Source organism: Pithys albifrons, chromosome 3 (genome assembly GCF_047495875.1).
Source record: "Pithys albifrons albifrons isolate INPA30051 chromosome 3, PitAlb_v1, whole genome shotgun sequence".
Lineage (NCBI taxonomy): Eukaryota > Metazoa > Chordata > Aves > Passeriformes > Thamnophilidae > Pithys > Pithys albifrons.
The window spans coordinates 54915965-54940746 of record NC_092460.1 but is presented as its reverse complement, the minus strand read 5'-3'; the positions used below and the strand labels follow the sequence as shown (position 1 = coordinate 54940746).

Here is a 24782-nt window from a genome sequence, read left to right as displayed (position 1 = left end):
TGTTTCCGTCTGACTAATACTGTAGTAGAAGCATACTCACTTTTCCTTTATGCAAAAAATATAAAACATACTCAAGTTAATGAAAGCAAAGGTGGTTTCCAAGAATCAAGACTAAATTTGGTAAGTTAAAGAGAGTTTGTTTAAAAAAAAATCGGAGAAATAACAGGTGAAATTGTGTATTATCTTGGTATACAATTACTGAAACCAGACAGAAGAAACTGAAAGCAAAACCTCACAGAAAAATCTTTGAGGGTGGCAACCAACCAGGTAAACATACAAGAACTGCATAGATTATGATCAAAACACATTCATAACCTTGCTGTGATCTTCACTTTAATAGCTCAACCTCTACTTTGCTGTCTACTTGTAATTTATATAAAAGCTATTTCAACTGACTGTTCAGCTTATCAGTCTTCAATTACACAAAACCATATAAGCTACCGAAGAAAAAGTATATCCAATCACCATGCAGTTTTAGGGAAAAGAACCAAGAATCAGCTATTTTAATTGTTAGTGTCCTACCAATATTTAAGTATCTGTTACAAAAAGATTGTGAAGCATACATACAAGTTTACTCTTGTTAGCCCAGTTACACTGGAATCTACAATTTAAAAAGGTGCCACAAAACAAGTTTTTAGGTTAAACACACATAGAAAATGTATTCCATGAGAAAGAAACTAGAGCCACTAGAGAATGAAGCTTGAGTAAGAAACTGCAATGGACAATGAATGACAGGCACAATCTATGGTATTACAAGAGGGGAGAAACTGAAGAAGAGAGGAGACTCACAAGGCATTGAAAAGAAGTGAGAGAAAGGACTGGAGTAAGGTGTATGCAACCAGTTGTCTCACCAATAAAAAGGGAAGACTATGACAGAGATTTGAGCTAGATTTCAAGACACTAAACTGAATATCATGCTACCTCATTACTAGATCAAAAGCCCACACATTCACACAATGCAGAGCAGCAGAGTTCTCCAGCTTTTCTGTACAAACCTATTCAAAACACTGTAAGTATAACTATTCCAAACCCACAATGAACAGAGGATCAACTGTCCTACCACAGCCAGCAGAAAGCTGAAAAGCAGCATTGTTAAATGTTTTGATCAAGTCAACAGAAGTGTTATTATTTGCTTACACTTGATCTGGATCAAGTTTGTACTGATGGGTGATCCTGCAGTGAGAGTAATGAACAAATTCACTATTGCTAAAGGTGCAGCTGTGATCTGAGGTACAGGAACCTGCACAGAGACAGCTGTACTGACAGTTTTCCAGAGCAGAACAGCAATCAAAACATCCCCCTCAGCAATCCTATTCCAAACAGCAAGAAACAAGGGTTTCCAAGAAGTCCAATTACAGGTTAATGTTCTTAGCTAGTATGGCCAGACTTCGCAAACACAGATTTGGGCAGGGCTCTCCCCATGTGGGTGTGCCCTTCGAGCCTGCACAGTGGATTTTTTAGGTGAGGCACAGCATTTGCAGAACCGGTCCCGCCGTTTCAGTCCCAAGGTCCATCTGCCACGGCCGAGCGAGCTTGGACAGTGACAGGGAAGTCCTCGGGACTGTCACAGCACCCGGTACTAACCGGGGCTGACCCTGCTGAGCATCCAAGATCTGATGGGATGGGATGGCACGGCACGGAGGCATTGAACTGCCAGAGGACAGTCCCCACTGAGAGTCGAACTCAGGACCTTGGGATTCAGAGCCAAGAGTGCTCTCCTTTAAACCACAGGCTGCCCTTCTTACCTAATATTTTATTAAAAAAAAATCTTTTCCACCATTACTTTGTCGAGTAAAATTTTCCTCTTTTTTTTTTCCTGTCATTGATCTAATTACTCTGCCACTGAAGACATCAGAACTCCTACCACCATCCAGAAGAACCATTAGGCCAACATAAGACACATCAGAGACTAAAAGCCTTGATTTAGATTTCATTTGTGCATGGAAGTTTTCAAAAATTTATGTCAGCTGAAGAAGGTTTACAGCAAAGTATGACATTTTCTGTTTTCCAAACCTTCACTTTCCCAATTCTTACATGTTTTCAAGAAAAAAGTTCAAGAACTGCTTCTGTGTTTAACTGTCAAGACCACCTTGAAACCAAGGCTCTATCTTGCACAGGAACAAGAATCGAGGTGTTAAGACACCATTCTCCTCTTTGCTCAAGGTCATGATTTTTACTTTTTACTTAACTCTGCAAATTAGTCAGATATCTATAAAGTGTCTTGTCTCAAGGGGTTGTTCCTTCAGAAATACTCCTCAGGAGCGCACACACAAAAAAAGGACAAAGTTTGGGCTACTTTGTAGTTGTGCAGTCATCTTACAAAAATAATGCAAGCAAGGTTGAAGACAGATCATGACTCTTATTTTATTACAACATATGTCAATGATTTGCCACATGCAGTTACTGAACCCTTAAGTGCCTATGGCAGGTTTTAATCTTAAAAAGAGAATGAGACACAAGATCTCCAGAGCTTCAAAGATCTCTGGTTTCCTTTACTGTACGCAGAAAGCCTCAAGTCAACGTAGTGTTACTGTCTAAAAATCATTTGAACATTTATTCAAAAGCACAATGACCACTGATACCACAAAAATTGATTTATTCCTCCGAGACACAAATGTATTATGCAAGCTCTATTTTGGTACCCTCTTCACTTACCCATCCTCAAAAATGGTGGAAAGACCAAAAAAGTGATGAAATCAGAAGTCAGGCCACAAGAAAAAGAAGTAAAGAATAAAGTCTCAGAATAAATTTATCAAAAGTCCTCAAAACACAAAAAGGAATTTTGTTTTATTCAGAAATAAGGTAATATTGAAAATGGCTCTTTAACAGAATTGTAACTCATACCCTTCCAGGTAAACCAGTAAGAACTTCTTCCTTTTTCAGAGAAACAGATTCTGTGATTTATGTGAGGATGGTAGAACAAGAACAATTGACAACTCTTACACAGAATAAGAAACAGAGCAGCACACAAACCTCTTACTTCGGTGTCTAGATAAAATTTTCAGCGTGTGCTGCAAATAAATTTATTGGTTTGTTAAATCAGATTTATTTTAAAGTAAAGGCAAAGCACTTATAAGTTATTCAGCTCTAATAGCATGTATTCTACTGCTCTTAAATTGTTTGCTCCAAAAAAATAATTGTTGTAGTTGGTTTTTAAGACTAGACTTTCTTGTCTGTAAAACTAAAGCACTTCTTTCAACTATGAAGCAGCTCACTAGTCAGCCATTACTCTGCCATCTGTGTTCAGCCCCTTAGATATATGGCCAATTTAAATTTTATTCAGCTGAAACTATTCAAGTAAAAATACTGAAGTGTGTTATTACTTCTAATTATCTTGTACCCTGCACAACAGTTCCTTAAATTTGAAGACGTTCAGAGAAATGTATGTGACTCAGCCAATTTGACAGAAATGTTTGATATCTTACATAATTCAGCATTGTCACCATACATATTTTTATCTGGTTTTGAAGCAATTACAATTCAAATCTCCAACACTATAAGCTGTTAACCAGCAATAAATTTTTGTTTGAATCCATAAAATAGGATGGCTACACTAACAGTTGTACAATAGCACATTATTTACACCTAAATACTAATGATGGAATTGATTTCTTGGGAGCAGAAAAGATTCTCCTTGCCTATGAAAAGTAACACAGTACAGCTAAAGGCTATATGGCCATCACTGTTGATTTCTCTGTTCATTTTTTCAATGCTTCACATTTTATAAAACTATTCTAACTTCAGCAAACAGCAACAAGACTGCTTGGAAATGCATCATTACTGAAGGAAAAGTTACTCAAAACACTTGCAGTGTTTGATATATGTAAGAGCAGGGTATGGCCAAACAACAGAAGGAAAAAATACACGACAATACAGACACTTAAACAACTACTTGATGCTTTCCTCACTGGAAGTGAATAGTCTCACCATTCTGCCACATGTGAATTAATTTAACAAGGAAAACACACAAAAAAAAATCGTAACTTCTTTAACTGTAGTTGCATGGCCACTTATGCAACCAAAACCAGCATTTCTGGAAAGAAAATAATATAAACAATGAATCTACATACTAATCTTCAAAGAAAGATGTGCTCTAGACAAATCTATGTAGCAATCTTCAGTTTTCCACAGGGCTCATTTAAGTCACACAGTACACAAACTGAGACTCAATGTTAGGATGAAGTTTTCAAGGAACTGAAACATGTTCAGAATAGTTGTGCATCAAAGTCAAACAAAGAATAGTATAAAGTGGTCAGTAAGTCAATACTACAGAAACATCTCCATTTTTCCTGACAAATTTCAGGACTGTTCACCTTGCTACAAGTTCAGCTACTAGCCTGGTATCAAAGCCTAAAATACGAATGTTGTTTTAGAATACATTTTTCCATGTTTCCCCTCATTATGGTAGCTATGATTATTTTATCTTATGTCATAGCATAAACAAATATTAAAACCATATTTAGAATTAGAGAACAGGCCATTCTATGATTCAGTGAATCATACAATGGCTTGGGTGAGAAGGGACCTTAAAGATAAGCTACTTCCACACCCTCTGCAGTGGGCAGGGAGCCTTCCACTACACCAGTCTGCTCACAACTCCTTCCAACCTGGCCTTGGACGCTTCCAGAGATGGGGCAGCCACTTTTCTGAGCAACCTGTTCCGGTGCCTCACCATCCTCACTGTAAAGAATTTCTTCCTAATACCTAATCCAAACCTACTCTTTCAGTTTGAATCCATTCCCCCTTGTCCTGTCACTACATGCCCCTGTAAAAAGTCTCTTTCCACCTTCCATTTCCTCTCCCTTCAGGTACTGGAAGGTCACAATTAGGTCACCATGAAGCCTCACTTTTTCCAGGCTGAACAATTCCAATTTCCTAGCCTCTCCTCACTGCAGAGGTGCTCCATCCCTCTGATCATCTTGGTGGCCCTACTCTGGAGTTGCTCCAACAGGTCAATGTCCTTCCTGTGCTGGGGCCCCCAGAGCTGGATGCAGCACTGCAGGTGGGGTCTCACCAGAGTGGGGCAGAGCCACCTCCCTTGACCTGCTGCCCACACTGCTCTGATGCAGTCCAGGGTATGGCTGACATTCACATCTTGCTGTTCTAACAATGGAAGAAAGTAAATGCATTTTACAGTTGCTTCCGGTCTGATCCAGATTCCATTATGATGGACACCACTTGGAAAAGCATTTTCAGAATCCCGAGTATGCCCTGGAGGTAGGAGAATTTTCTTGTGTGTTTATCTTTTTCTCTCCTTTTTTATCTTGTTTAATAAAAGCATTAAAAAAGGAAATTGTGAAGGCTCTTATGAACTGCATGCAAGTTGAACCTGGCTCTGAAGGAAAAACTACAACAAAACCCCCCAGTAAATGACCCTCAAACCCTTCAAGTGAAACGAGAAAGAACACTGATAATGGATTTAGCCCTCTTTCAACCCTTCAAGATCTCTACAGAATCAAAATTCTCATGCTTAAGACAGTCTTGCTTTTTAACTACATGTGTTTACAAGACCATGAGAGTGCCTTTACCAAATCCACACCACCAAGCCAGCATCACTTAAAAATACACTCCTTATGTAAGAGTACTTTATTATGCTTTTCTGCTCTTCACCTTACTCCTTCTTGTGTGTCAAAGCTTATTTCTGATTGCACCAGGCAGATGAGGGATTAAATTTCCCTGTACTGCTGCAGGTAACTTTTCTGGATGTAATGAAATAAATGTATTCAAATAAAGCTACAATGAAGATTCGGAATCTGAAGAACAAAACAGTAATCTGTGACAGAGGCTTCTACTGAACCTGTCAGAAATGAGCTACTCTAAGGCTAAAATCTTGACAAATAGTTCTCATAGTGATTTTTTTCCCTTTTCTAGATCTGATTTTAAAAAATTTCACTTTCAAGCTAGCCTAAAGTTTGTTTAAACATCAGCTACAGCTTTTCCTATAAATAAAAATATTCCAAATTGCACATTACAATGAGAAATTGCCAAAAAATGGAAAGAATTTCACAGATCTATTTTTAATGTTGAGAGATGCCAAGTGAATTACGTTGGAAATCCTACCCTTTTCAGGGTATGTAAGAAATACATAAGAAATCACACCATTATTCCCAGTTTCCCCACTTGAGTCAAGGAAGTTATTGTGAAGAAAAGCTGAAGAAATGAACAGGGAACACAGTAAAGATATATGCAGTCAAGTCCTTTAAAAAAAATAAAGATGACATTTGGTTTAGCTTTTCTGGCTAAAATCTGTAACTTGCACACTGCCAACAAATCTGAAATACTGAATCAAATGTTTTATCAGCCATTAAAATATTCAGCCCAAGTACTGATCCCCAACAACCAATAATTATTCATCCTATAAACTGGAAAATCAACAGAAATGTTACACCATAGCCTTAAAAATAGTAAGAGTCCTCTGAATTTGAAAAGATACACTGCATACTCTTCACACTTAAAAACAGATTACTTTTTCTTCCCTCTCTCTTTTTGATAAGTATTATTTGTCTTTTCTGTATGAACTTGTATCTCAGTTTTGCCATCAGACTGACAATATGAAAGTCAAATAATGCTGACAGACATTATGCTTGTGGACATCTGTTGTCCAGAGAAAGGAAAAATAATCAAGGTATTAAACAAATAAGGAGAAAAAAGGCAAAAGTGACTTCCTGGAAACCAATTACCTGACATTCCAGATGTGGAAAGGAAAAAAGAAGGCTTGGTCTACAGGTAAGAAGTTAAAGGCCATTTTCTCATTCAGTAGAATAAAGTGTCAGCAATGTCACACAACCTGTTTTGTGACATAACTCATATTGATGATTCAAGTGGAGATCATGACCATTTAAGCTCATGGCCACTTACACACTTCTCTGAACACAAAAGGATGTTTTAAGCTGTCTATCCCCACAAGAAAAAAAAACTAACAACATGACAACAACAGAGGGAAAAGAATATCAGAAGGATTGTCAAATATGATTTCTCATGTAACATTTTGATATTGCGTATTTCAGTACCAACAGCGGAACAGTTTCCTTTTAGATTCAAAGATCTATAATATGACAGCAGGTGATGATGATCCACAAAAATACACAGTTTCCAAACATGCTCTTGCTTTGCATAGCCTCAGCAAACATCTCAACTTCACCACGACATGTCATAATAGATTGTACTTTCAAACTGTATAGCAAATTCTTAGGGTGAGGGGGAAATAAATATTCACTGATCACTTGCTGTCCCAGATCCAGAAAAAGATTAACTTTCAAACAACACTGACTCTGGTTCCCAAATGCTGAAGCTAAATGGAACATGGAAACGTTTTTTAACCTGCAGGGAATAAAAACCTTCAAGTTTTGGAGGGAGGTGACTTCATAGAAAGTTTTATGACATTTTTTGCAACCCATTCCAATAAAAGGCTCCCATCAGCAGCAATATGCAAACTGATTACCTTATAGCCAGCTCAGACATTGCTGCTGCTGTGGCTGCAGCACAGACAGAAGACACCACCACAAACTATTTCCTCTCATGCTTCTGTTTAGCGTTGCCACCCACACTGCCCTCACAATATGCTGAAGCACAAACAATTATAAACTTCACAGTTTAGGATTTCAGTGAGTTTTAGAAGTGCCTTGGCCTCTTGTGGTGAAGCAATCAAGGTACCAGGTGCTTCCCAATTGCACGCAGCTTTCCACTATGCCTTAATCAAATGTGTAACATCAACACACGCAAGCGAGCCCAAGTCCAGATGACCTAAGGGGAAATATCCTTTGTACAGCAACATCTGTGTTGCCTGGCCCCCTAAAGATATCACTTATCTACAATCTAAAGAACAAACTGCTGTCTTACAGAATGAGTGATTAATGTGGCCTATTTCTACTCCCATTCATTTTAATTTTAGCTTCTATCACGATCTGATTTTCTCTTTTTTTCCTGGGTGTAGGAAGAATTCCTACCCCCGCTGACAAAAGAGATGGTAGGACACAGCCATTACTAATGAACTAGCAAGATTAGCTTCTCATTATAAAGCAAGAATTTAGGAGAACCTCAATAAGGAGAGAAATACACTTTGCTTTAGTGGCAGGAAGGATAAAAATACATTCTGGACTCCCCATGAGCTGTAACTACATTTTCAGTGATGCTTCTGCCATCACATCTCTCACAGGCTGGAAATCTGGGTAAGAAAGCACAAATGGTGTACGTGTATTCAGAGCATGTTTTCCAGACTCATACCAATTAGTTCCTTCCCTTCTGTTTCCTATCACTTGAATAAAAACATTGGGAAAGATCCAAATAATGACATTCTGACAGCAAAAAGTAAATACAGTCAAACATTGCCAATGCAAATCTGAGACAAACCAAGCATAGAGGTAACTCTTTCCCCAACACCTAATTCCCCATTACATGCTTCCATGAACTCTGATCAGGTTCTTAATAAGGATAATATGCTTCCCACATGAATTCAGTAGGTACAGATAAATTCAGTAGGTACAGATCAAGTAGCTTCCAAAGAATTAATATGTACCTGTAACAAGCGTGAAGAACTTCATTAAGAATTAGGGACTAGGAAATCCCCCTCCCAAACATGCAAACCGAAGTCTGCAGCTGGCGTGCCTACACAGAGACAAAATCTTACACTCACATAGAGAGCAGGACTCGTGCCGATACAGTTCTACTGCACCTGATAAAACAATGCCCGAAGAGCACCTTCTCCCTTCAACAGGGAACAAATGAACGTATTTGCACAGGTAACTTCTGAGCTGAAGTAACTAAACACACAACTATCTGACACCCTGTCTGAAAAAGCTCTAAATTCTGAATTTGGAAGAACTGAAAATTAGCATGAAATTTACTACTTGTCCCAAACTAGACATCAGAGGAAAATAAACTGCAGAGCTTACCTGGTGAATGTCAGCAAGGTACACACATGCAGTCTGGGTTCCCTTGGAATGAGACTGACTAACCTGTAAGAGCTGCCCTTTCTTCCTCATCGATGTTCCACACTCCCTGATCGCTCTAACAAGACTTCAAAATAAAAATCTGTAACATTCCAGTAAAGAATCTCCCATCTACAGGGTTAATAAAATTACCACTGATTTGTTTTTCAAATGTATGTTAATCATTAAATTTGCATGTTAAACATTCAAATCTTATTTATAAAGCAAAGAAAGACTGGGACCAACTCTTTTTAAGCCTAATCTTGCTACACATACTCTTCATGTTGTGGAAATCTGTTACATCAGAGCTACATAAACCAGGTATCCTGCTTCTTTCCAGACTAGATTATCTCTTGCTTACCATTGAAACATGACAAGAGTCAGAGACCAGTACAAAAGTCCAGCAGAAAACACTTCCAGTTGATTAGATAGTCCAACATAAAGAAAACTAAAATTTTGAGGGCTCACGGGTATCCCAGTAAGATAGACAACATGAAAATACAGTAGGACAAACTAAACACTTGGTAAATGCAACACAACTTTTTAGGTAAAAAATCTCAACCTGGAATATAAAGATCATTAAACTAAGCTGCATACACATGGCATTCCAACACAGTTGGTACACACAGAGACCAAGTACATTTTTAAGCCAAATCTGATGTTTTATAAACACTTCAAATACACTCTGCATCTTGTATCAACTCTTTAAAACACATGTTATTGTATTTTCTTCACAGCAACACATAGCAAAGTGAACATTTAAAAAAACAAAACAAAGAAAAAGGTAGGGAGGGCAAAGAATTGAAACACACACTGACTTTCACACCAGCAAGACACCTAAACTTTTCATTCTCAGGAACAACAAACACACATCCAGTTGTAAATACCATGCTGAACCCCTTTTACTCAAACACTGAGTAGTCACAATAAAAAGCTAGAACAAAGATCAGAGTCTTTCTACTACTATCAAAAGAGATTTATTGTATCTACAGCTCAACATACTTCTGAAACTTATTTTCCACTGCAGTTCATGTTTTGCAAACCACAAGCAAAAATTCTCACTGTGACAGCACAATAAGCTCATAAAGCATCTTGCTTTGATATGACTGACAGCATGGACAAAATTTCTTTCACAATTTATTATGATACTTGAGAAATGGTTCAAAATATTTTAACTATGTATTATATTAGGTGACATTTAGTAAAACAAGATGAGGTTATGCAGGAGGTGTAAGTATAGAATAAATGTTTCTCATTAATTAGGCTTATAATGTGGTTTCATGTGACCACTTGATTTATGACCAGTGTCAAAAGTATCCTCTGTGAGAATTACCTAATCTGAAAGACCCAACCATTTCCCTCCACCATGTAGGACACTACAAACACTTTGCAGAGCATCTCGGAGGACAAATTGCAAATGTGCACATTTTGGAATGTACATGTCTGATTAACAGCAGTTATCACACGAATGCTCAGGTCAATGAGCATGTACAGCAGGGAGCTTCACAGCAAATAACTGACCTAAGAGATGGGTAACCATGAACTCCTCTACATGGCATTAAATTAAGCTGCCACCCAGGGAGAGAAAACCACTGTGTATTTACCACACTGTCACGGGAATCCTTCCTTGGGGGAAGTCTGCAGGGCAGGAAAGCTGCCCTGGAGCATCAAACAATGGAAAAGGCCATCTTTCTACTCCAGTCTTATGACCATCACAATCATGGAAAACAGTGTGGGGACACGGCTAAAGCAAGAGGAGTTATGGCCATCTGTGGCCATTAACAATTAACTTCTTCAACACTTCCTTCACCTTTATTTTCAATCTCATGCACAGCACAGCAGGGGAAAAAAAGAATTAACTTAGTTCAGCCTCGTACTAAGAAACAAACACACACCTCTTCCCATCCAGACTTTATTATATATAAAGACATTTACTAGTGCCACCAAAGCAGGCTTACAACTACTTTTTCTGCTGGATCTGTAGAACAGCAGAGAATAATGCCAGGCACAAATCCTCAGTTCAAGAGCTCTTTTACAGTATCCCAGCAAAGTTTTGTTTGTGCCTCACATTACAGCTTTATGAACTAAATCCATAAATCAGAGAAACACACAGATTACTAGCTTTTGTATGGACAGATAGAGTTAACTAAGAAAGTATTTTACCATAACAGGATCCTGTTCATATTGGTATAATCCTGTCAGTAAAGATTTTTGGAGGTGACAGTAAATACTCATTTCAAAGCTTTTCTACTCTTCAACCTATCCTCAAAACAAGTATGATGCAAACAGGTGAATATCCTGCAAATGGATGTTCATTCCCCTGTAGCTCACGCTACTCTCAGCCCAGTCTCTTTCCTAGAGACAGAAACCTTGGTACCAACATTAAGTTTTAACTTCAAGGTTGTCTGCCAGCTGGGAAGACCAAATGACAAAGTTAGTGAGAATACTGACAGAACAAGAACTCAGGAAATTACCAAATATCACTGGTAGAAAAGACTGGTGCAACAATTTAAATGCTCTTCTGAGCTTTAAAGTAGCAAGCTGGTTTTATAATTAAAGAATGCACCCACCAAAGCCCCCAGAGGAAAGTGATGGTGTCCATGTTATTCTCCATGGCACAGCCAGGCTACGAGGAGTCTGTTTCCCACCATGCCCTGACCCCCACTCAGCCTAACACCTTCCCAGACAGGAATGCCATTCACTCCCAGATACCTGAACACCGACAGAGGCATAATGACTAACAGAAAAAAACAACTTAAATTTTTTTTAAAATTCGTAATATTTATGTTGATCTTATTGGATATCAAAAAAACCACCTTGAAGACACTGCTATTTTCATTAAACAATCCTAAGTTACAGTGCATCATTATGATAAACAGTACATAACATGGCACAGATCAGGTTAATTTTAGAAAAGAAAGTTCACCTCCCCTTCTAAAATAAACAATTAGCTTTGAATAATTACAAAGAAGTATTTAAAAGCAACTATCTCTTTAACCCAACTAAATGACTAATACTGCTGTTTTGAGATTAGATGTCTAAATTTGAGACAGTTTCACAATCAAAAAAGAACAGTATTTTATTTAATTTATTTAGTGCTTGTATCAAACTTCCAGATTTGAATGACAAAGACTCAAATAGTCTTTATTCACACAGTGGATTATTTCAAAGAGCAGTCCATGCAGTTGGGAATGTAAACACGTAGATATTGCTGATGACAGCGTTTAGGTCTTAAGAGAATTCATTTACTCTCCCAAGTGCTGCTTGACAATTCTGTGTAATGAGCAGTGAAAATACTGAATAAAGTATTTATGATTTACACAGTATAAATCATATTCTGATATGCCAGACATGCATTTATAACATGCCCAATGTGCATTAACTAATCATGAAGTGTGCAACAAAACTGTGGCTGCCTTTCTTTACATCTCACCTGCTCTATACGAATTTCACCCAGGCATAAAATTTCAGTTTTAATCTCCTTCTCTCAATATATGTAAATGTTTCACTATATAAATACTTGAAACTTTTGTTGCGTCTTTCAAGAAGAAACAGTTCCAAATACATCATAAGCAGGATTTTCAAAAGACCAAAATCTAAAAAGAGGTCGGTCACATTTGTTGAATCTACTTTCAGACCCCTTAAGCAAAATATACAAAGGCCTACTAAATGCTTATTATAATCCTAAATACCCTCTGTTCTCTGTAAGGTCAGAATGTCCTTCTATCCATCAGCTGCTTTTCTCTTTTCCATTAATTTATTTAATATAGATCATTTTTTCTCTTTTTACCTGTTTGAATTTAAGAGTTAAATGGCACACGATTTTTAAAACAAAAATTCAACATAAAAAATTCCTACAATGTAATAGAAAGGCAGTCTCTAAGCAGTGCCTCAAAATCACAAAGAACTAACTAATTCTACAATCTTCCACTGTTTTCAAACATAGCTTTTCCAGATCTGAAGCTACAAGTTTCCATCTCTACTACAATACAAATTTTTACAGCTAATCTCATGGAACTATTTGAGTAAATAAATTTCAGCATAACATATGTAGGAAAAAACCAGAAGAGAACAGGAAAAACCTGGGCTGAGAATAAGATTCTGTGAATAACTTTGCCTCTCAGTGGTCTTAGATGCTTGAAGTAACACCAAAAATTTCAGATTTGACACCTGATCAACACAGCAGACAAAAAATATTCTATGTGCTCTTAAAAACATCTAAAATCAAACATCTAAAATTCAAATTCAAATATTAGTAATTTCAAATAGCAGCTGAATTACTAAAAAAAGACAATGTTAAAAAAGAATAAGCTACAAAGATTTAGGTATGAAAAAGTCTCCACAACAGCACAGCATGCCTATTCTGATGTTCCCAAGTGACATTTTAATGAGGCACAGCATTTCCCAAAATACTAATGCATAGAAAAAAGATTAAAAAACTATACTAGAAATTAAGGAGAAAGGCTTTTTATGTTGTAGAAGTTTAAACTTTACTAACAGAATTCTCAGAATTTAACTTTCATACACTTAAAGCTTCAAGGAACTAAAAAGAAAAGCAGTACAAGGCATTTCATAGGAGAGTTGTGAGTCCAGCACTCCATTCATGGGTACAGAGGTGCAGAAGTGAACAGCTAAAGGGTTGGTCAATGAAAAATTGTGGCAGAACCATGGATGAGATTAAACTGGTATCACTACAAGACAATGCATTAGGACATGTAAAACATTTCTTAGCTCTCAATTCAATCTTTCTGTCATAAAAATTTAGATGCAGCAGAGCATGGGTTTGACATCAATCAATGCCACCATTCAGTAATAATTTCTAGCTTTTTTACAACATTGTATTATTCAATTTACAGGGTTTCATGACTGGAATTAAAAAAAAAAAAGAAAAAGGAACATCTGGATACATCCCTATGGCCTACTAGAGTTCAAAACATTTAATTATCCTTAGAATATATAATTGGCCTGATCAACACTGTATGCATCACCTCTCAAAGAAAACCTGCAAGGATCCAAGGGTAGATTTACATATGTTGTGTTTCACTAGATACACATCGATACCTGTCTTTTTAGATCTAAATACTGTTGATAACACAGACAGCAAAGCTTTAGACAACCCCTAGGTCTTCCTCTGCCTTAAAAACAAGATCAACAACCACCAGCCCACCACCTCAAAAAAACCCCAACCTCCTGCTCCAAGAAACAACAACTCCCCCCCCCCCAAAACTTACCAGCCCCTCCCTGCCCGCCAAGCCCTCACCCGAGGAGATTCCCAGCATTTCCCAAGAACATGCTCCAGTAATATCCAGTTCTGGGTGAGTGTGCAGGAACACCATGCCCTACCTGTAGAGCTCTCGTTTGCCCCTGGTTATGCACCCTCTTCTCGTTTCTGACACCGATCTGTCCCCTGTTACCCAATAAAACCACTGCTGACCCAAAGGTTTGGTTCAAAAACACAGCAGAGCTGCTCATACAAAGAGGAGAAAGGGCCATTATTAAAAATAAAAATGCATCTCTATGCTGTAAATAAGAGTGCAGCTTCTCTGTATTTCAGACTGCTTGATCAAAAAGCTTCCTAGACTTTATGATCAAGAGCCACGATAACTCAATCCAATTGGAATATTAATACTCAGCAGAAAAAGCAAGGCACGTACACACTGTGGAAGGAGCTTTAACAGGAGTTAAACGAGATGAAAGGACCATCATAAAGGTCTCTCACTTCTGCACTAAACAGAACATGCTATTTTTCTAAAGCCTCTTACAATCATAGAGAGGTGAACATCTATAAATTAGATCATATCACAAATAATGTGGCAACTATCACAAATAATTTTGCAAGGGTATTAAGCCACAAAATTTTCTTTATCCCCTTTAAACCTCTGAATAGAAGAGAAAAAATATTTTATGCCACGAGGATCCACTAACAGTGGATATTACCTTTGGGGTGTGGCTTTTCTCATAAAAGTGACTATACAGAAAAGGAATTTTCTCTGTCAACAATTTTGCTTCCTGTGCTTTCTCAGACGTTTGAGGCCTTTTTCCTCCTTCAGTGACAAAGACCTTTGTGGAGGTTTTTTTACCAGTCTACCACTGGAAGCTCTGTATACCTAATGCTGTTAAGACAGAATACTCCCTATAGAGGACACTCAACAAGGCTGCTTTCCAGGCCAGTATTTCGGACTGGATGGAAGCAGTGAAGTTACAGATGTGTTAGTTCTATCTGACATACAACTGAAGAGATCCTGTGCAATTAATTACACTGAGACACAAACCATTAACGTAGATTGAATAATCCACGTTAGATTCATTTACATTGGTATAAAAAGACAGAGCAAAACAACACCTAGTCACAGAAAAAGGAAAAGCCAGTCTATTTTGTTAGTATAAAGGTGGCTCATGAGTATTTTATAAATACACAATCTTTGCTTCTCCTTCAGTTGTTTCTTATAAATATTTATTGGAATTGACAAAGTTCTCAGACACTGTCAGGGTATCATTTCTGCTGACAGGCCTCTGCAGACAACCCTGTTTGGGCTGGTTTTCAAAACATCCTCAATGCTCGCACCCTTAAGATCAATATCCTAAAAAAGCCTCAAGTTAAGCCACCAAAAATTGACATAATCCACTCCTACGTACTTCTTTAGGTAGTGATATACTTCTTTTCATAAGAACTGGCCAATGTCCCTACACAAAACCTGCTGCAGTTATATCCTGAAATAACATCTTCAACAGGTTACCTAAACTAGCATAGAACCTGGCAAATAATGTCAACCAACTCAAGAAAGTAACTCTCAATATACAAGTAAAATACGGATTTCACATCCTATCATCCAAGCAAAACCAAAAAAAACCCTCTGAATTAAGATAAAATTTCAGTTACCAAGAGCAGATAAGACCATCTAATAATCTAAAGATATAAATTTACCATTATCTTAACGCAGCACAATATTGTTAAAAAGTCAGTAACTAACATCAACTGCAGGGGATACACTCAAATCTTCACTAGGCTTCCTTCATCACAGAGCACAAATACTCTAAGAATCAGGTTCTCATACTACAAAAAAACAGGTAATTTTTATTTTGCAGCCCTGGTTTTTGAAACTGCCACAAGACATAAAACAAACACAAATCATTCAGGAACCTATATATTAAAATATACTAATCACTGCTACTCACATGACTAGAATTTTAATTCATGCTAAGTACTTGCAAGCGGATGTAAAGAAGAAAGAAAATCTACATGTTTTATTGCTTACATGTTAGAAGACAAAAATGCATAAATTGCAGGGCAGTGGGACACTATTCATCATTAGGCACCTGAGGCACTTAGGACAAAGTTTCATACCATTTCTGGAATCAGTTTACAGTTTCCCACCACTAGAAAGAAAATGCCTGGCTCCATTCCCCAGTCACCCCCTCTTCCTCCTTCCCCATCCACTGTGCAATGCCTGCCCTCTCTCTTCCCTCCAGTACTTCGCAGATAGTAGTGGAAACCTCTTCCATTTACTGATGCAACAAAAATTATTCTGAAGTAAGCACATAATTCAGGTCAAACTTTAATGCTATAATACAAAAACAATGGCTGTGATGGGCTCCCTCACAAGTAAATGTGGAAAGAGAGGCAGCTTTATATTAAGATCTTTGGTTTACCCTCTGAATCCATTTCTCTCTAGTGATTATAGAGATATACATGTAAAAAAAAATCCAGGTTATATCTACCCACTCCTAGGAACAGATGATTAAGAAGAATACAGGTACAGGTGTTCTGTTAAAATGCAGCTACAGGTGAAAATGATCACTGCCTATCCCCAAAATAACAACCACAAACAACTAACGATTTAAATCCTTCAAGTAATGTCTACCTCTTCCACTACCAGAAACATTCACAAATACAGGAAACCAAAACTCATATTGTGTAAAACTCCCAGGAAAAAAAAAAAAGAAGCCCATTTTAAAGGAAGAAGGTTCAGAACCCTTAGTTAACGGCACTCAACATTTCATACTTGATATACAAACTAACCCAAACTGTTTTAAAATGCAGTAACTCAGCTCACTCCGAAAGCACAGCAAATTCATACCTTCAGAACTCACAATCTAGTTTCTATTGCTCCTAAATTACTAAATGACCAAAGACTGCCTTTTGCCTAAATACATTTTAAAGCTTTTTGTTTTGGCTTATGGATCAAGCACTTTGTTTTGGAGAATTATACTGAGATGTATCAGAACCAAGCCTCCAAAAACATTTAGGTTAACTGTATTCCCTGATAAACAACCCAGAATTACAAGCAGCAGGTTTAAAAATACTGTGACTTGTGCAAATGGGAACACTCTAAGCTGTTTAGCTTGTTTAATCCCGAAGGTAAATACCATAAGCTTCAAAATATTTTGTTTCTTTGCCATAACCTACTGAATCACATAGACAAAAGTGATGAAACATTATGGAGAATCCTACATTTTTGGAATTTCCTCTGAAATAGCTTTAGCTTAGTATTGTATAGGACATTATTTAAGAACATCCATTCAAATTTCAGTGATCTAAATCCAAACTGTAGCTTCAATGAAGCTAAAGACCTCATATGGTCTCTCCAGAGGTGATCAATACTTCAGGAAAAAAACCAAGGACCTTGCACAGCTCTACTACTGGGCCCCTTTAAAATATGAATACTATAGTTATTGTTTTTATTGTTGCGTGTTCCAAAATTTTTCAAACTCCTTCTGTAGCTCAATTTCAATTTATGCAACTCAGTTTTAAAATATTGTTTGCAAGAATAAATATAATTCAGAAATCCCTTAGATTTCTACATTATTTAGAAATTATTACATAAAATTATTAGAAAGAATTCTAAATATAATTTAGAAATCCCTTAGATTTCTTACCACCAACTCTTAACTATTTGCACACCAGAAATTGTATTTTCTTTCATAACTTTCACCTCAAAGATGCACTCACATTAAAAAAAAAGAATATCTTGTAAGATTTATCAGCAATTATTTCCCCACTGTCCCTTATCATTACCAAAGTAAGTTTTGGAGCTGCTGTATTACACATAATTTTTAAAAGACTTTAGTACAGCACATATGATATATTTAGCAGCTGAGCACCTCCTTTCCTCTCTGTACACAGGAAGTTTCCCCTCCCATCTGCTCAGGATATTTAAAAAATAAATAACTACAAACTGCTGTTTTTCCATTGATACTGCAGAAAGTGACTATTATTTACATGTAAAGATAAAAGTAAAGTTGAACCCGAATACTTATTGTAATCTCCATCATTGCTGAGAGTCACAAGACACCTGCTGGTACCAAAGCAGGAGAGCGGTGATGAGAGCAGGAGCCAGCGAAGGGGGAAACCACCGCGGCTTCGAGCAACAGGGCCCAAGTTATTTCAGGCTGAACTGTTCCTGGAGCAAGAAAGTCATTCACAGACCAAGCTCAGTCTCCAATAATCATATACAAAGACTTTAGTTTTACATTTTGCTTTCAGAGCAAACATAAATAAAGTGAATTATCAAACAGTTTCACGCTTCACAAGCAGAAGCTTAAACAACTCAATAACGTATTTATGACACAGTTTTAAGACTGAATAGTGGTTACGAAGGAAACGAGCCCCTCCATATGTAAATACTCTACTGGTGTTTATGACAATCAGATTCTGACAAAGAGAGAAAGAACAGAGGAAGCTGCACTGGCAATAAACTATGGGCAGACTGAAAAAAAAGGCTTTTAATTTTCCCCAGTTAAACATATATAGGGCCACATCTTTTCTGGCCTATGCAGAACATTTACAAATTCTACATTCAAAATTTAACTTTGCTCCAAGTCATACAGAAAACTGATGGAAATATGAAACATAATCTATTATTTAATAACTGTTTTTCCTCCTCTTGCAAATAATTAATTATATTATTACCATATTTTCAAAATAGAAAACTTTCCCTTAAACCCACATACTGAAGGCATATCAACACCTAATATCTGTTCTGTATTATACATGAGAAACTATTCTAAACCTTTAAAAAATAAATTCTCAAACTAAAGCTGATATTAGTAACTGCTTATATATGATTCAATCACAAAATATAACTAACTTACTTTAAAAGTTAACAGGCTACATTCAGTCTCTTAAAGCCTGATATAAAATACCACATCAAGTAACCAATCAGGAAACTGCCATTTTTCCAAGCAGCCACCCTGCGCTAATGACCCGTCCTGCAGTATCTTTTGTTTTCTCAGTTTTCTGCGACCTACAAAAACCATCAGCAATTTTCACTGGCTTTCCTTTCCAGTGGCAATGCCCAACAGCCAGCACTGAACGTTTCCCAGCGCTCCTTCATGAACGTACTTTGGTGAAGAGGAGCCCTCATCACACGCAGTTATGTAACAGCAACTATTTATAGTTAACCACTTGATTCACATTATCCACCAGGTTTTAAACCATTTCCTATGTAGTCACTCGATATATCATTTGAGTTCCTTATACTCCAAATGCCATTTAACAGCCAAGTCAGAAGTTTCAGAGAAGTCTGGCTGCCATATCAACAACATACCACACAAATTTTTTAATCTTATCAAGAGAACCAGAAGTTAACGTCACAGGATTGGTCCTCTACAAATGTTGAGCAACAGCTATTTTCTTTACTTGAACTCCTGCTCTGTCAATATCCATTACTATGCATATTACTAACTTCTAAACCCACTGAAAGAAATCTTACTTTGTGCTAAAATGACATAATTTCTCTGTGCTCTGAGACATACTGAAAAATGTGACAAGCTGTACCATTCCAGAAAGCATCTTATCAACTTTTACAATTCTTATCACACAATTTCAGTAACAGCTGTTTAAAACCTTCAGGTTCTCTAAGGAAGTCTCAGAAAATTGCGTATGACTATCAGCTGGTTTACTTATGAATACAGCAGTATTTAATGAACATCAACTTATTCTAAGAACAACAAATGCTAACATTTTCTTTAGCATTTCTAAAAGACTAATGGCTGTGCTAGAATTCAATTTCCTCCTAAAATTCACCTTGTCTTATTATCATAACTGGCAATAGCATGGGTTTTCCTCATCGCAGCCTTTGGGCTCTCTTATCAATCATATTAATTGATATCGACTTCTTCACATTTTTGTAAACTGGCTTCTTTACGTTTTTTGTAAACTAACCTATAGGCCACTGTCACCTTTCAACTGAAACACCTTTCTCTCAATTACAGGACAATGGCTTTGCTGATGATGAATGTTCTTTGATAATTCTCAGTTACTCATATTTCACAAAGCTATTTATTTCAGTGAACATTAATTAATACTCACTACTGTAAATCCCATTAAATGTTAACTTTAATGACTGCTGTATAAAGACATCTTGCACGTACCTGAACAACATGCAAAGATACTTCCATATCAGTAAGTTAAGAATAGGAAGTCAGAAATACTTGAGAAGAGAAATTTCTGCAAGACTATGCAGGTTATGGCAGTTGACTGCAATATTTCTGTATCAGCACAGCTACATGCCTGCAAAATGCTCCAATATACCAAGCAAAGAAGAAAATGCCATGATTCTGACAACTTTAACACAAACTGAAAGCATGCAAGTATCCTTTGTGAAGCTAACAAAATGCACATGTCAAAAATCAGACTATCATGCAATTGTACCAAACCTTTGAAAACAAGAGGAGACAGAGAAAGGAGTACAGTTACAAGGTACAGATTATAATTAAATGAAATATGATGAAAGGGCACAGAGTAACATTCATTTATGCAAGATATCTAACAAGTGCAATCTAAAATCAAAGACAGGCAAGAACTGTAGCTAAGAGTGCAACTGGAAGACACACCATTTCTTTGTTCTGGTACAGTAACATAGCCCTGAATCGCCCTAATACATGCACAAGTTGCTCCAGAGAAGATAAATAAAAAAATAAGGAAAAATGGTCCAACCCAAAACCTAGAATACAACTGCCTTTCAGCTTACTGCATTTTCAAGGTATTACTGAAATAAGCTAGCAGAAAATTGTCCTGAAATTCGTCAGATGTAACCTGTCAGAAGTGCATCATGACTCTTCACTAAATATACAGAAGAAAATATCCCCCACCATTAGCAGGTATTTCTGGAGGCAGCCTTTCTTGCTTCATGGTGAAAAATGTTACAAAGACCCAAAAGGTATACATAGAGGATGTAAAATACATAGAAAGTTTATTAAAAAGCCCCCTAGGCCTAGACCTATTTTTTTAAAAGTAAAATGACTGTCCAGTGATCAAAATATTGAAATACAAAATGCTCTAACATCCAAGTCTCTGTATCAATATGTGAACAGGCACAAAATAAAATCCAGTTCTCAGAAGGAAAAAGCCACTGCTATGATTATGTGCATTGCAAAACAAGACAGTGATTGCTGGCAAATGACTGGCTTAGTTTGATCTTTAGATGTGAAGCATAACTGCAGAGTAAATATTTGGCATTTTAAAAGCATTTTTACATGCTTAAGGTGTGGAGTATTGTATTACATCAAATTCTGATGTGCCACTGATCACAGCGCTGTCCAGCTGCCTCAACAGCTATTCAGAGCTTGTGGCAAAAATTAAAAAAAAGTAAGGACTAAAAAGCATGTAGCTAACAAGATATCCCTAACTTAAGAACTGTAAGCAACATTTAGTGAATTTATGCTAGAAAAGCTTTATTATTATTGAGCTTGATTGTTAGACATGATCTCGTCTGTTTTCACATCATACCAGATAATGAATTCATTCAGGACACAAGTAGTATATATGCACTTTTTAAATACAGCTGATTAGCTTTCTTGGATAGCAAATAAAACCTGTTTAGTAGGTGAAATATCAACAGCTACCATTAAACATGAAAAGACAGTAAAGAGAAAATTCACACTGTTCACTGGACTCCAACAAAGCCTTTCCCGATTGTACTTTTTAGGTGTACTTACTCAAAGATACTGTCCTGAACCAATACTTATTAGGAGGAGTGAAGCATTCTGCTTTTCCCCCTAGCAGCAGGCAGTCACTTGAGAAATCTGAAGATTTTCTATGTTAGTAGGCCGTTCAGAAAATTCTGCAGAGTCTTACTGTAAGAGCTCCACATCGTACCAGCAACACAGGCACACAGAACATCTTAACATCTCTGTCACAAGCTGTATCCTATTTTCACACTGCAGTGTCAGGCAAAAATTGAAGCCAGAGTAATTCAGGGGAAATACACAGCCCTGATCTGTTTCTCAATCTGAATTATATTTGGAATTACAGATCAAAAATATTTCACTACATGTTAGTGGCATTTTACATATTAAAAAGATCAATTAATGCACATCCTTAGCCAAGCTTAAACTAAATGACTCGCCACTTTCAAACCATAATTTGCTTCAGACAACATGGGCTCTAATTTGCAAACTCTTTGGTATGGATGTAGGCAGAACCCATCTCCTGATTTGTGTAGAGCTCTATCCTGGGTAAACATAGGATTACAACACACAATATGCAAAAATACAAGGTATGACCCTCACTCTGTTATCCTTCCTAAAGATTTTTCTAAGTCAGACTCACTGTTGTCAAAGCAGTATTTAAATAATGCCAACAAATAAAAAAAGCTTCATCTTTCCAATTTTTGTGTCCCCTTTAATGCCAAGTTAACATTATAATGGCTTATCTATCTTGCAGAAGTAAATTCAATTCTTTTTTTCAAGCACAAGTGATTTTTAAGGAAATTTTTCAGTATGCATTTCAAATATGCCATTTTATGTTTTCATATCTGTTACTTTTGTGTTAATTATACAAAACGAGCCTTTCTCATGTCACTTACTGAAGGGCAGATATAAATAACAAGACCTGTGTATCAGCATACAGAATTGTTACAACAAAGCAATATGACAATTCCTTTAACATCGCAAGTACAAAAAATAACCAATCCCCTATTTCACTTTTACTCTGTTTTATTAACAGAACAAACCTGACTTTGGTACTAAGTCTAATTTCATATATATTTTTTTCTGCCCCGCATCTTCCCAGAATTTAACCTTTGGTGATCTAGTTTCCAGTTCAATTAATACAATTAAGTGGAGAGGGAGGTGGAGAGAAGAAATGGAAGAACCTTCAATCAGGCTTCTCCTCATATCCATGCCATGATAGCTACAAGAAAGTTGCTACTGATCTTCTATTAAATTACAAAAAGAATATAAATTATTCACCAAAACTTAAAAAAAAGGAAATGGATTCTTTTTAAATTACTGACTTTGAATTATAATGGAACTCATCCCCATTTTGCTTCTAACACCGTACCACTGTTAACCACCACCAGTAAAGTGCCAAATACGGCAATGAGTTTAACACAACTCCAGCCAGCTACCAAAATTGTTGCAGGAGAGACGAAGGGGATCAAGGTCAGCATTCTTCTAACGCAACAGCTAATCCATTCCTACGAATATGGCACGGGCATTGGCGGGCGTAAAAAATTTCCATGAATTATAAAATACACATAATTCCACCTAATTTTCCCCCGTCCTTTCGAGAGAACCATTTTGCTCTCACTGGTCTCAACCCACGACATATCTGAGAGAGGAAGGGGAGGGAGGAGTCCACAGAAGTTCAGGGTCAGCCAGTGTTCACGTATCCTGTCATTTTCGAACTCAAAGCTCTGGGCACAAAAGCTCCTATACCACGCACTGAAACCTACATATTTTGGGTGTGCGTGTGGGGGGAAGACCTGCAATAGGAGCGAATGTGTCATACGTGCGGAGGCTGCGAGAAGTAGAGCTGTCAGGAGAGCGCTGCCTCGCTTGAAGAGGTGGAGGCGGTGGAGAAAGGACGGTGACGAACGCAGGCTCACCAAAAAATCCCGGCGGTGCTCAAGGGCCGGCAGCCCCTGCTCACCCTCCGGCCAGGCCCCTCTGGGCTCCCCTCTCCGAGCGCTCCGGCCGCCCCGCAGCCCCGCGGAGCCGCTCCCAGCAACGGAAATCCCCCACGGCCCGGCCCGACGCTGCCCGGGGGAGCCGAGCGGCCCTGCCCGGCCCCGGGGGCTCCCCGGGCCGCCCCCGGCCCTCCCGCGGGGCGCTGCCCCACCAACCCCGCCGCCGCCCCCTCCTGCGGGGCCGCGCTGTCACCTCGCCCCGCGCCACGTCCCACGCACCGCAGGCCCAAAGCCGACACCCCCCGAGCCGGACCCGCACCCCGGGGCCGGGAGACAATGAGCGGCCACAACTCACCAGCAGCGCCGGAGCTCCGCGGGTCCGGGGGCGGTTCCTCTCCGCCCAAGCGGTATCTGGCCGCCGGGAGCCGAGCCCCTCCGTCCCCTGCCTGCCCCGAGAGCCTTCGCCTGCGCCGGCCGCGCTCCTTCCCCGAGGAAAGTCACTTTATTCCCCGCTCCAACATGGCTGCTCCCCCCGCCGCCGCAGCGCCTTCGCCTCGCCGCGGCTCCCCCGCCGCCGGAAAGCGGCCGCAGGCCGTGCTCGGGAGCCGCTCGGCCGGCCCTGCCTGTGCCGAGAGCGTCAGCAGCGCCGGGCCGCGGGGGTGTGCGAGGAAAGGGCGAGCCGAGCCGGGCTGGGCTGCGCGTCCCCGCTGCGGGCTGACGCCTCCGCCCGCTCGCTCTGAGCCAGCCCCGCCGGCTCCGGGCGCAGGAGGGGCCGCGGGGACGCCCGGGCGCCGGCGACACCTGGCGGCGAAGGCGGCGGCGGCGGCCCCGGCTGGGCCGGCGCGGGGCGGGGAGCGGCGGGGACGGGGCGGAGCGCGGGGAGCGCCGCGGGCGGGAGCGCAGAGCGGGGGCTGCTGCAGCCGCAGAGCTGCCGGGGGCCGTCCCTCGCTGCGGGTTAGCCCGGCCGAGCCGAGCGGGGCCGGGCTGAGCCGAGCCGAGCCGA

General features: G+C 38.9%; 1 protein-coding gene across 2 annotated transcripts in view; it reads right to left on the bottom strand.

Annotated features, from left to right (window-relative positions):
* The window catches only part of CDK17 (cyclin dependent kinase 17), a 95699-nt gene extending 71148 nt beyond the window's left edge, over nucleotides 1-24551 (bottom strand). The window contains exon 1 of one of the 2 annotated variants that reach the window (XM_071552039.1): nucleotides 24135-24551. The gene's annotated coding sequence lies outside the window, so the exon portion shown is untranslated. The remainder of the gene's footprint in view (nucleotides 1-24134) is intronic. The other variant, XM_071552040.1, reaches the window with a different exon arrangement.
* Between the last annotated feature and the right edge of the window lie 231 nt (nucleotides 24552-24782).